A 13,137-nucleotide genomic window follows, 5' to 3' on the forward strand; every position below is an offset into this window, starting at 1 on the left:
GGTGGTTGTATGTATTGGTTTCATTCGGGTGTTAAACTGTGCAGACAATTTGCAGTTTTAAACTACTAGTAATAAGAAATCCAAATTCGTTCGCTAACAAGTTGAGGGGGGGGGGATACGCGAGTATATGTGATACGTATAATGCATTTATATTTAAATAAAATTCTTTAGATAATCCATACTTTAATGTACTCTTAAAATTTTATGTAGAGGTCAACTTGTTTATTGTCTAATAATCTTTATGGAAAGATGAACTTTAATGCGTTAAAGACATCCAGTTTGTAACAGATATTTTAATTTTATTGAAGAAAAAGGTTGAATAAACATACATATACTTCAGTGGAACAAAAGAATTATTTCAGTATTTTATATTGCTGGCTGAGTAGGGTTGACTTCTTACCAGAATAAAAGTGTACAAATTTGGCGACCGTCCAAAGATCTGCCATATGTTGAGATGGTTTTTGACGTTTCCCTAGGACAAGCATCATCTGTCCTCGACATTCTTGCTCAGTTGATTCACCAATTCTCGGCATTTTCCTGTCTTCAAGGAGAGCAATCAGTGTTCGGTGTAACTGCTATCTGTGTTACAGGAGAGAGGTATTATGTGCTGATTATATGACATGAGTAACCCATCTACGTGCGTGCCAACGTGGCCGGGAATTGACATTAAATAATACCCGTAAAAAATAAATTTAAAATCAATGTTAAATCCACTAAAAAGGAGTGTTTATATACAGGGTGGGCCATTTTAATCAATCCACGGAAATATCTGAAAAATGATAAAACATAGAAGAAATGTTTCAAGTACACGTTATATATTGCTAAGGGGGAAAACCAATTCCGCCGAAATTACCCCTCCCTACCCCCCGTAAATGGGGGTAACTTTGAAATGTCAAATGGGAACATGGGTCGAGTAATACCTCGTTCGAAAGGTCTTGGAAAACTAAGTAACGCTGTACCAAAAGATGTTTCATATGGAGCACCAGTTTCAAGATGGCCGTCATGATATAGTTCGGAAACTCCAGTACCCGTAGTGTAAAAACCATGGAAGGTAAATGAATGGAACAAAATTGAAATACGTAAATATCATAAGACATATCGAATGGTGGTCCCTGTGATCCCAGTGGCCTCCCTGAAGGGGTCTTGGGGGATAACTTCAAGATTTCAAATACAAACATGAGTCGAGTGGTACCTCGTTCGATAAATCTTGCAAAATCAAACATATTGCAGGAAAAAACGATTGAGGTGAAATGACAGTGTTCTTAAAAGGCCGCCGAAACATAGTATCCGTGTCAGAGAAAAGGTTTAGTACCCATAGTATGAAAGCGATTGGAGATAAATCAACAGAAGAAAACCTGAAGTAGGCAACTGACGTAAGGCACATCGAGAGGTGTTGTCGGGATGACTCCACTGAAATGTATCCGGGGCCAACTTGAAAATTTCAAATAGCAACTTGAAGCGAGTAACATCACGTTACATAGACAAATGAATATCAAACAGCTTCTATAAGAATATTTTCGAAATGAGACACCGTTTTCAAAATGATCGCCAAGACATGGTGAATGTGTCTAAGAAAACGTCTAGTGCCCATAGTATGAATACGGTTAGAAATAAATGAAAATAACGAAAATTAAATAAGAAAACCACGGAGGCGTTCCAAGGCTCGAGAATGATACAACAGAGATAAAAATGTTAGAGTAAAATTGCCATAATGTGTAGAGAGAAATCCAAGTCCTGCAAAATAATCTGTTCCTGCGCTCTGTATGTGAGTGGGGTGGAAAGTAACTGTGAAAGTTCAAATGAGAACTCTACTTTAATTCGCAAATTAAGGCTACGCTACAAATAGGTATGGTGTGGTTGAAACATTTGTTTGTAAAGATGACGCTGTAGTGACTAGAAAAAGGTGAAATTTTATTTGAATGGTAACGCATATCTGTATGGCTGAGTATGATTTGATGCGAAAAGAGAATAAACGTTATACGAAAGAAGTTGTCAAATAATGCAGTTGCTGGAACTTACAAACGTGTGAATTTGCTCATCTCCGTCGCCACAGAAACTTCTTTGCAATGCGTGCTGGTTATTCGGAAAGCATTTCGGGGATATACGTACACACTATTTCGTACCTCAAGCTCACAATATGACATGAGTGCTAATAGTTAATCAAAATGTAACTGTGTCCATCCGCATTAACTCAGTACACCAATTCTCTATCCCTGAAGTCTGCCTTCCAAACAGCATTGGATAGGTCAAGCGTACGCCCGAACCGTTGTCCAGTCGGACATTGAAATTTTGAAGTTATCCCACAAGACCCCTTCAGGGAAGCCGCTGGGATCACAGGGATCACATCATTCGATATGCCCTACGATATTTACGCATTTCAATTTTGTTCCATTCATTTACCTTCCATGGTTTTTACACTACGGGTACTGGAGTTTCCGAACTATATCATGGCGGCTATTTTGAAACTGATGCTCCATATGAAACATCTTTTGGTACAGCGTTACTTGGTTTTCCAAGACCTTTCGAACGAGGTATTACTCGACCCATGTTCCCATTTGACATTTCAAAGTTACCCACATTTACGGGGAGTGGAGAGGGGTACTTTCGGCAGAATTGGTTTTCCCCCTTAGCAATATATAACATGTACTTCAAACATTTCTTCTATGTTTTATCATTTTTCAGATATTTCCGTAGATTGATTAAAATGGCCCACCCTGTATAAAGAGGCTAAAACTTTTCTTAATATCATGGAAGTGGTTTGCTGTAGTACAAGGGAGAATCGTAAATTATCACCAGAAAGTTATTAAGATATGATGATGAAATTTTGTCAGTGTTACGTTTGGTTCTTATGTCCATGATATTAAGAAAATTTGCTCCTAATGATTACTTATTTTCACAGGGTGTGCCAAAAGTGATCAAAGTGCAAGATGGATAAGATTCAGGCTCGCAGTGTGATAAAATTCCAGCATTTGAAGGGTAATAATGCCAGACAAATTTATGACGAGATGAAAGCTATGTATGGCGATGATTGTCCATCTTACGACACCATTGTAAAGTGGAAAAGAAAATTCCAAACCGGTCATATGTCCCTCACAGACGAGCCAAGATCTGGAAGACTATCCCTGACGGACGATGCGGCCACTGTGAAGAAAAAGGAGTGTTTAATCCTCGAAGACAGACGTGTAACCATCTAAACGATTATGAATGAGACTGGTCTCAGTTATTGTAGTGTGTGGAAAATTATCCAAGACGAACTTCACATGTGTAAGGTATCTGCGCACTGTGTTCCTCATTTGCTGACACCTTTTCAGAAGCACCAGCTCATTCATCTCAAGTTGCTGTTGACAAAGCAAGGGCGTGTGACTTCCAAGTATTATAGCATCCACCTTATTCTCCCGACCTCGCACCCAGCGACTTTTTCTTGTTTCTCCAAATCAAGAATCCGTTGCGTGGTTGCCATTTTGACAACGCAGATGACTTCGTTCATGAGGTGGAAGAGTTGTTTAAAGCACAATGTGCAGACTTCAACCATGACGGTATTTGTAAAGTGAAGGAACCCTGGGGAAAATGTGTAAATCTGGGTGATGACTACATAGATAGAGGTTAATAACTACAAATCACAACAATCCCAGTACTTTTTTTTGTTTTGTTTACTATGATAATTAAAATTTTGCGATATCCCCTCGTAGACAGTGGGTCTCATGTTTAATGTGATGTGCTTATCACATTCCACAATTAGATTGATTGTGATTTAATGGGGACATCAGAAACGAGGTCATTTGTTCCCATTACCATAAGGCCAGTGGCCGACACATTTTGTACATTAAAAATTCATAATAAAACCTCTAAAAATGATGTGGCTTATAAAAATTGTATAAAATGAGAGACTAAAACAAGCAAAAAAACGTTTGAAAAATCTATCTATATATATAAAAGAGAACGCACAAATCCTTTGTGAACTCATCACGCTAATACGGCTGAACCAATTTCTTTCATTTTTGGGGGGTTATTATGATTTGGACCCTAGATGGTTTTTATCATATCACTTTAATTTTTAATTACCAGTGTCTTGAGATAATTGACCATTCAAGTGTCCATACGTACAAATCCTTTGTTATTAGTTCATCATAGGTAAAAATAAACGTATTTATATGCAACCCGCATGACCATGTGACTCGGCGGGTTAACATAAATGACAGGCGCTATAATGTTAACATTTACTGCAATTTGAAAGCGAAAAAGTAAAAATTATCTAAGTAACAAAGTTTATTGCGTTCCGGGGTGACCGCAGCGAAGCGGGGTGAACGCTGCTAGTAAAATATAAGTCACAAAAAGGCCACAACAACAATACTTATAATTTTTATGTGTTTGGATGGATTAAAAGTAAATAAATTCGTTATAAAGTTCCAGGTTCCTAATTTACCTCCAACCTCAAATATATTTAATTCCGAGTGAGTTGTACCATGGACTCTGAACAAGTGAAACGAAGCATTGTCTACAAACAGTATGAATTCAAAGTGCTTGGGCAACAATATGAAGTTAAATGAGAGTTTGAGAAAAGCTGTGTCAAAGGCAGGCAGATTTCCGGTTATAGGCTAGTTGCTTCATATAATATCAGTGTTACTTGTATCAAAAGTTTCTTGTAAGAGAGGGTTTATTTTAATGAACCTACTAAAGAATCAATGGGATCGGACAGCCTTAATAATTTTGTTAACATGAATGGCTCATTTATTAGAGAATTCTGAGCCATCTAGAACAATGAACAATTGCTATTTTAGTGCTCGGACTAAATATGCACACTGCTAATATGCATACAATGCACATAATACACTGCTACTTTGCAAAACTTCACTAGTACCTTCAACTGCTATTATCCTGGAGGAATAGCCTGCATGTTAATGTAAGCTTGACTTCTTTTACCGTAACTACAATTTCAGATCAAAACATTTAGGTCTCTGTATTAAATTAGATTTGTATTATTGTGACACTTGGTTTTACGAGCTAGCGCCTAGGTCAGAAGGAATTTTTTTTTTTTTTTCGAGTTCTGCTTTTAATAAACAAATATGACAGTGATGCCAATGTAGCCTGTGGCTCCATCGCATGGATTCCATTAAGTAGGAGTGTCGTAGCGTTATTTATAGATTAGTAAGAAACTGTTCCAAGTTGTGTTTGATATTTACTTGATGGAAGTGGCGTGGTGTTCGTTCATAAATCAAATTAACGTATGGTAGCCAGCTTCGGCTGACAGAAGCAAATGAAAATGTATTTCAAGCAAATCGAAGACTCTGACTGTGAGAGATAAGTTGCCTCGGTTCCTTCTTACGTACTTTCAACGATTGTTATAGAAGCGTGATGTTGACATTAACGGCTGACTGTTTGTTGTCTCGAATCAATAACGAGCAACAGAAAAGGTGTAATAGGTTTATTTTGTAACTCAATCGTAGCTTACTATACAACTGTGACAGTTCTTCGGAGCTGATTCAATCAATATTGGAAATCATATTCTAAATATACAGCAAGATTTTTTCAAGAAAAAATTTTCTCGTTCATCAAAGAAAGTGAAAACTGCAGTAATCAACAAACACAATCTAGTTTTATTATATTGTCCATACTCTCAATTGAGCTACATATTACAACATATGTTATACAAATATACGAGGTGTTTTAGTGACCTTGATAACAGTTCGCTGAACCTAGAGCATATCGCTTCTTATTTATCTATTTCGAACTTCTAAAGGAAAACTATTCCTTAAAGTTATAATTCTATACCTTACAAAAGAAGAACAGAACTTAGTGTTGTTAAAATTATTCGCCTGTTGAGAGTGATATTCTTGTCTCTGAGGAAGGTACTCCTGTAGTACACTGTTTTTCGTTAAGTGTATTTCGTTCACAATTACACATATTAAATAGTAGTTTAACACAAATTAATGATTAATTGATTGATTGGATTTAACGTCCCTTTTTCAGCACCGAGGTAAAATGAATCATGGATCTACAGCTTAACATGAGATCCAAACTGCTCCCTCTGAGAATCGAATCCTTCTGCTAGCATACAGCCGACAGAGAACTCCATTCAAGCATTTCTTATTGGAATAATTTTCCTTCCATTATTCGAATACCCTTGTAGGGAATTAAAATGATGTCGTCGGAAAGCGCCACAGAATTTAGAACGTGCTTAAATAATAATAAATATTATTATTATTTATATATCGATTTGTGATTGAAGCCAATGCCTTAGTGACTGAAGTAACATAACTGAGGAATTGTTATTTACGATAAAGTAGTAGGCACTTAGTAAATGGGCTGGAGATTAATGAATGCTAATATTGGTATCAGCGGACATATATTTATTGCTAGCGTTGATTATCCACTTCGCTGGGTTGAAACAGAAACTTTAAATGCACAAATTCTTATATAATGTGTTTGGGACAATAAAAATTAAATACTACTTTTGTGGGTTGAATTAGAATCGGAAGTGTCACTCTTCCTCTCAGCGACCTTGAAAGCTATGGATTCGACACTAATATCGGTCATTTTCGATCATTTTTACATATATCTCTCCCTCCCCCAAGTTGCGGGGCTGAATTTGATTTAAACGCAGCGCCGTAACTTAGATTTTTTCTGGGGGGGTTAAGCATTAATACGCGTATTTGGGCCCCCTGAAAAAAGTTCTTCCTAATTCTCGGGCCCCCACTTTCCATCTTTCTCTTACTCTTTATGGGCCCCTCAGAGCCTGTGGGCGCTTCCGCACGGCAAGGTCTGCGGAGCCGTTAGTTACTCCCCTGGGACCGTTCCATACATGACAAATTAATTAAGGGAACAATATTGACTAATCTCAAAGCCATACGAATAAATATTATTTCTAGGGCCCCTAATATATATCGAAATGGGCCCACGATTCATTTTTGTTTTATTTACCTTTTGTGTGCTGTTTTTTTTTTTTATGTAACATAGTGAACCTGTTTGATGCTTCATTTATGATTTCGTGTTCGTATCGTATATGGCGTAAGAAAATTTTGTCTTAAAATGGGCCTCCCTCGAACGGCGGGTAGCTTCCCTGGGGGCAGTTGCCCCCTGCCCCCACAAGTTACGGCCCTGTTTAAACGGCATCGGAAGTGTCATTGTTCATTTCAACAACCCCAAAAACTATGGATTCGACAGTAATAACGGTCAATTTCGGTCATTTTTAAATATCTCGCGTCCCCTAAGTTGCACCATCAAAGTGAAATTATAAAAAAAAACATCTCAGGCCCGAACATCATCTATGTGGCAAGTTTGATCGAGATCGGTCGCGTGAGTCAAACATTAAGTTTTATTTGTTTTATAACTCCACCTCCACCTCCCTTCGTTGTACCATCAAAATGAAATCATAAGAACACTCCCAGGCCCGAGCCTCATCTATGTTGAAAATGTGATGGAGATCAGTCGGGTAGTTTAAGCGCTGCGAAGTCTCAAACGTAATCATTTTCATTTTTACATACATATATAGTCTACAGTAGTTAGGTTTTATCACTTAATGGTAACAGGTTTGAGTCAAGTCTGAGTTGTCGATCTATTTTATACTATTAGTAGTGTTGGTTTATGAAATCTTATTCCGACTAAACAAAAAATACAACCTTCATTTACAATCCCTAACTCAATCTCTTAATCTTAATTTCTAATATGTTCCTTAACTTTATCTAATTTCTACTTTTCCATATACTTTTCTAAACTCTACAGCAGCGTTTGCAAAGTGTGGTCTGCGGACGAAAAATAGTCCTCAAAGTTTGCCATTGTGGTTCTCTTAGATGAAACATTAGTCAATAATACAGTGAAACCTCTACTAACGGCACGGGCGGATCCAGGGGGGGCGATCGCAGAAGAGCAAACTTTCTTATTTTTTATGTATAAATAAAACCCATCACAAAGTCTGGAGCCCTTAAAAGTAGCAGTATGACAACCCACCGACCCCCCAGAAGTCGGTCCTGGATCCGCCCCTGACTAACGGACACCTCTATAAATCGGACACCTCCCGTAATGGACATATTTTGTAATCCCCAAACACTGTAATAGGAAAAAACATATTGTCAAACCTCTCTAAAGCGGACACTCTCCAGTACGGACACGGACAGTCTTTTCTGTCTTTTATAAGTATTATTTACCTCCGCACTACGGACACTTTCTCTAGAAACAAGTTGAAAAGTACTGTAAAAGTACATCTTTAGTAATTTATACATGTGTCACCAAGGAAGTATTGTGACAACATTTTGCCTCCTCAACTGTCTGCTCAGTAACCCAGACGAAGCTTCTCCTGTTGAACAACTTTTTTTTTTTTTTTTTTTTTTTTTTTGCTTGCTTGCTTGCATTTCACTCCCACCCAAGCTGTTTTAGACACAGAAGTGACTGGCAGTTGCCCGAATTTTGGGATGACATATTATTCTACTGTCCCGCTGGAATCTCTAATCAAGCAGAAGAAATGTTCGTTATTTTTCGCCTGTGGATATGCATATTGTCTCAAAAAAGACACTAATGGAGTGCAATTAACCCACAAATTAAAGCGACATACTGAAAACCTAGTAAGTAGTGATAAATGTAAAGTGCAGAGACTATAACATCTTATTTGCATATTGTGCCTAGAACATAAAGTATTGGATGGCGAAGGATAATGCAGGTACAGTAACATTTTGGTAATATTCGTGAATACATGATTCATACAAAAATATTTTTTTTTCTAAATGCATATTACCTTATCTACTAATTTACGTAAGAAAATATTGAAACCTCCTTAAGGCGGACACCTCTCTATAGCGGACAATTTTTGATTCCCCACGGCTGTCCGCTTTAGAGAGGTTTCACTGTAATAATAATAATAATAATAATAATAATAATAATAATAATAATAATAATAATAATAATAATAATAATAATAATTTAAGTGAACTGCGTATCACATACTATAGTTTGGAATCTTCACAGAAATACATTACATTACACAAACAAACACATTATTCAATTTAATTAGGTAAAGACTGTAGAAATTCTAATAGTTTATATTTTGATAGGCTTCAATTAACGGTATTTTAATTAGTTTTTTTGTGAAAATATAAATATGCAAATATTGACATATACTTTTAAAAAACATAAATTTGCTACCGAAGGAAACAAGATTAGAGTAGTTCTTACAATATTTCGACTAATAAAAATTGTCCATAATCGGAAAAAAAACTGAGAAACATTACCCTAGAAGTTAGAAACCAGACACACACCTCTTCATACATTGTCTTAATGGACCTAGCTAATTACGATGGGTAAATAGGTGTACGAAGAAATTAAATGTCGACTAAAAACTGGGAATTTGTGTTATTATTCAGTTCAAAATCTTTTGTTGTCGCGAATTATGTCGAAGAATTTGAAGCTTAAAATATATAAAACGATGATCATTCCTGTTGTTCTGTATGGTTGCGAAACATAGTCGCTTACTGTGAGGGAAGAACGTAGACAAAGTATTTGAGAACAAAATCCTGAGACGAATATTCGGACCCAAAAGGAACAAGAATGGAGAATGGCGGAAACTTCACAACGAGGAACTACATACGTAATTTATACTGTTTACCAAATGTTGTTAGGGTCATCAAATCTAGAAAGCTCAGGTGCGCAAGCTGCCAGAATGGAAGAAAGTAGGAACGCTTTCAAAATTTTAACTGAAAGTCCAATCGTAAAACGACCACTACGAAGACCTAGGCGCAGATAGGAGGACAATATTAAGACGGATCTCGTAGAAATAGGACTATAAAGTAGAAACTAGGGCTGGTCACAAAGTTCCGGTTCCGGCGGAACCGGTTCCGCGAAGAACCGGTTCTCAGAGATCCGGTTTTCAGAACCGGTTCCAGACCTAGATCCGAAAACCCGGTTCCAGAACCGGATTTTAGGAACCGGTTCCAGACCTGAATCCGAAAGCCCCCAAAGACCCATAAAGGAGGCACAAAGTTCACCTTCAAAAAAATGCAAAGAGGACCATGCGCTTGTGCCTTCCCCGCCCAGACCCGCTTGTGCCCCCAGAAAAAAAATGGTCCACCAATGGGTGTTTAGCCAAATGAGTTGGCCTGTTTAGCCAATGAGTTTGCCAGTTACCCAGTTTATAATAGCCAAATGAGACAAGCTGCCGCCGCCTGGGCGCCTGTTTGTCGCTTCCACCATTTCATCTAGCATACTGTTCACAGCCTTCCAGCAGCTCGGGTTTATCGTAGGGATGGTCACAAAGTTTCGGTTCCAGCGGAACCGGTTATTTGAGATCCGGTTTTCAGAACCGGTTCCGGATCCGGTTCCAGACCTGGATCCGAAGAACCGGTTCTTGACCTGGATCCGAAAAACCGGTTCCGGAACCGGATCTTCTAGAACCGGATCCATTCAGACCCGAAAACCGGTTCCTGGTGGAACCGGTTCTGGTCATCCCTAGTAGAAACTGCATCCAGTTGGCTAAGGACATAAGTCAATGGAGAGCTTTTGTGAACGCGGCATTGAACTTCCGGCTTCCATAGGCTATAGAGTGGGTAATTAAATAGACTACAAATCTTCAGCAGAATACCCAGACAAAACAACAAGAAACTTTGTATTTAAACGATGAAAACTAAATATTTTAGAAATAAAGAAACTATTATGTCATATGTATGTTATTTCCCTTCTTCTTTTCAATTATTAAGGTGGTTTCTAAATCCCTCCACACAAACACACACACACTGACTATATTTATTACCTTGTAATTATGTCATTTTCTCTTTACCATCATTATTATTTTGTTTTATTTAATTACTGACATTTTCTACTAATACATTGGTCACAATCCAAACAATATGACTAAGTAAGGATTTAAAAAAAAAATAGTAGACTGTTTCAAAAATAGAGACTGATAGCGACTTTGGCCAAAAAAATGATACTTTTAGATGAAAAAGAGACTCGCTCTGATGATTGCTCTTTGCCTCAATTGCTGCCTGAAGATCTTCATTTTGTACACGTGTTTGTCTTCCGGCACGTGGTGCGTCTTCGAGTGTTTTGTCAGTGTTTAAACTTGTTAAACCATCGCTGTGCTGTCCGCGTAGTCACGACATCCTCACCAAAGGCCTGGAATATCTTCCGCCCCGCTACAGCGGCGTTTGACTCCAGTTTGAACTCGTACAGCATACACGCCCTCTGTGGAGGTCCCATGTTCATTTCGTCCTTACGTTAAGTTCATGGTGTAACTGAACTGTCACAACCAGGCAGTATGTTGGATTTACCCACACCAACAACTGACCTTCGGCTTATCTCCATTCGTATTCAACTCTCGGTGTGAGGGCTAATTGAACACAGACCTTCACAAAAAGCGACAGAACTTTCTTGGTTAGCTTTATGTTTATTTTTGCTTAATATCTGACAGTGAGTGTGTTATACGAATATCCCGGAAGGTAGAAAGATGAATATGATAGCTAAAGAGGAACGCATACGTTCATTCTAATACTTAATGATAATGAAGTGATAACATATGCTGCATTTGTGTTACGAATCACGAATGATTTTAAAAATATTTTATGAGTGATTTCCTATGATTCTAGTCTTCTGAGACACCCTGTATATTAAACTGAAAATGTGATAATTCCAAGTTATACCTTATACATGGATCAGTCTTAATGAGAGAGATATTAATCGTTGACTTCCCGTTGCTGAAAATTAAGTACACATATGAAAATAGTTACTGTGTTAACCATTGTGTCAGGTAGCGAATAGCCTTAAAACTACAGTCTGGAGTAAACTGTCAGTGAAGTAATTCTATCAATAAAATAATTGAAACTAAATGTTCCTACCTTTCTAATGAGTTGCCGCTATTTCTAGCTAGGTTATACCAGTGTATCAACATACCTAAAAGAAAAATTAAACCAAAATTAAACATCTGTGAAATAGCAATCTATTAAAAAAAAAAAAAAAAAAAAACTATTGTTTTAAAGTCACCAGACTATGTTTAACATTCTTAGGGTAATACTATATACCATGGTGAACTAAATGACAATACAAATGTAAGGGATGCTTTTATGTGCTGCATGAATATCGAATATGATCTTTATAAGTTCATTTCTCTTTATTGATGTTTGACTGATTCGTAACAGAACATACTTAGTCTATACTCTTTCTCGAACACACTGAATCTCCGACTAACTCAGGCTACATCCACGAGAGAGCAAGAGGGACATGTGTTCTGGGCCATAGTTAATGGAACGCCTAAAGGAATAATATGTATAATTAGAGGGGCGTCGAATTTCGTATATGCCACGGGGGCCACAAACTCTATTTGACGCCCTGTCCTAGTTCTCACAAATAATAAACTTATAGTAATAAACTACTTATAATAAAATAGGTGCGCGAAACGAAACACCCATTCGGGAAATTTTGAACTAGGTTTCGAATGGAGGACTTCTTCTAGAGGACTTTGTGTCATAAAATACCGATACATTGATTAATGATAGTAAATCGATCATACGCAACTTTTATAAAGATCCACAAGTAGTATATAACAAACTATCGATTTATCCATTTTGCGAATTAACATCGCCAGACTTCACACAAAAGCAAAACTGGTGTAAAGTGTTTACATTGTGGAACTTCAAGTAACTTCTCATGGAGTTTGATGAACGTTCACAGAAGAGAATGATTAATGTGGAAGAAGAGTAATAGGCCAGAAAGGACACAGAAGAGGAAACAGAATGGGTCACTATCTAGTGTCTATCAGTCTTTCAAAATCTATTGATCAAAATTCTTCTTAACTATGCAACTTTATTCTCCAGACGGATTTTAAAGGCGTTTTCGTTAAACTGTACTTTAAAAAACACGCTTATTTATACAGGGTGTTTAAATGAACAGCGACAACGTTCGGGAGGTGATTTCTCATACCAAGATAAAACAGAAAGTACAGCGTGCCTTAAAAGTAGGTATACAGTCCCATATTGGCATTTTATATTACATATTTATTGTTATCTATGAAGATACTGGCTTAGTTTCTTTGTTATTTGTTCTTTTTTTCCACTTATACCTCAAGCTCGGAACAGACCGAAGCAAATAAACTTATTATTTTGATAAATTAGAATGTCATCAATGCAAGGCTGTATACCTACTTTTAGGCCACCTTGTATA

General features: G+C 37.3%; 1 protein-coding gene across 4 annotated transcripts in view; it reads right to left on the reverse strand.

Annotated features, from left to right (window-relative positions):
• The window catches only part of Dmtn (transmembrane and coiled-coil domain 2 protein Dmtn), a 404,032-nt gene that overhangs the window by 335,053 nt on the left and 55,842 nt on the right, over nucleotides 1–13,137 (reverse strand). Inside the window, exon 1 of one of the 4 annotated variants that reach the window (XM_081756069.1) lies at nucleotides 11,817–11,837. The exons of the other annotated variants lie outside the window; for them this stretch is intronic. The gene's annotated coding sequence lies outside the window, so the exon portion shown is untranslated. Of the gene's footprint in view, nucleotides 1–11,816; nucleotides 11,838–13,137 lie in introns of those variants that run through there. 4 annotated transcript variants of the gene reach the window in all.

This window comes from Thermobia domestica, chromosome 4 (genome assembly GCF_964235325.1).
Source record: "Thermobia domestica chromosome 4, izTheDome1.hap1.1, whole genome shotgun sequence".
Taxonomy (NCBI): Eukaryota; Metazoa; Arthropoda; class Insecta; order Zygentoma; family Lepismatidae; genus Thermobia; species Thermobia domestica.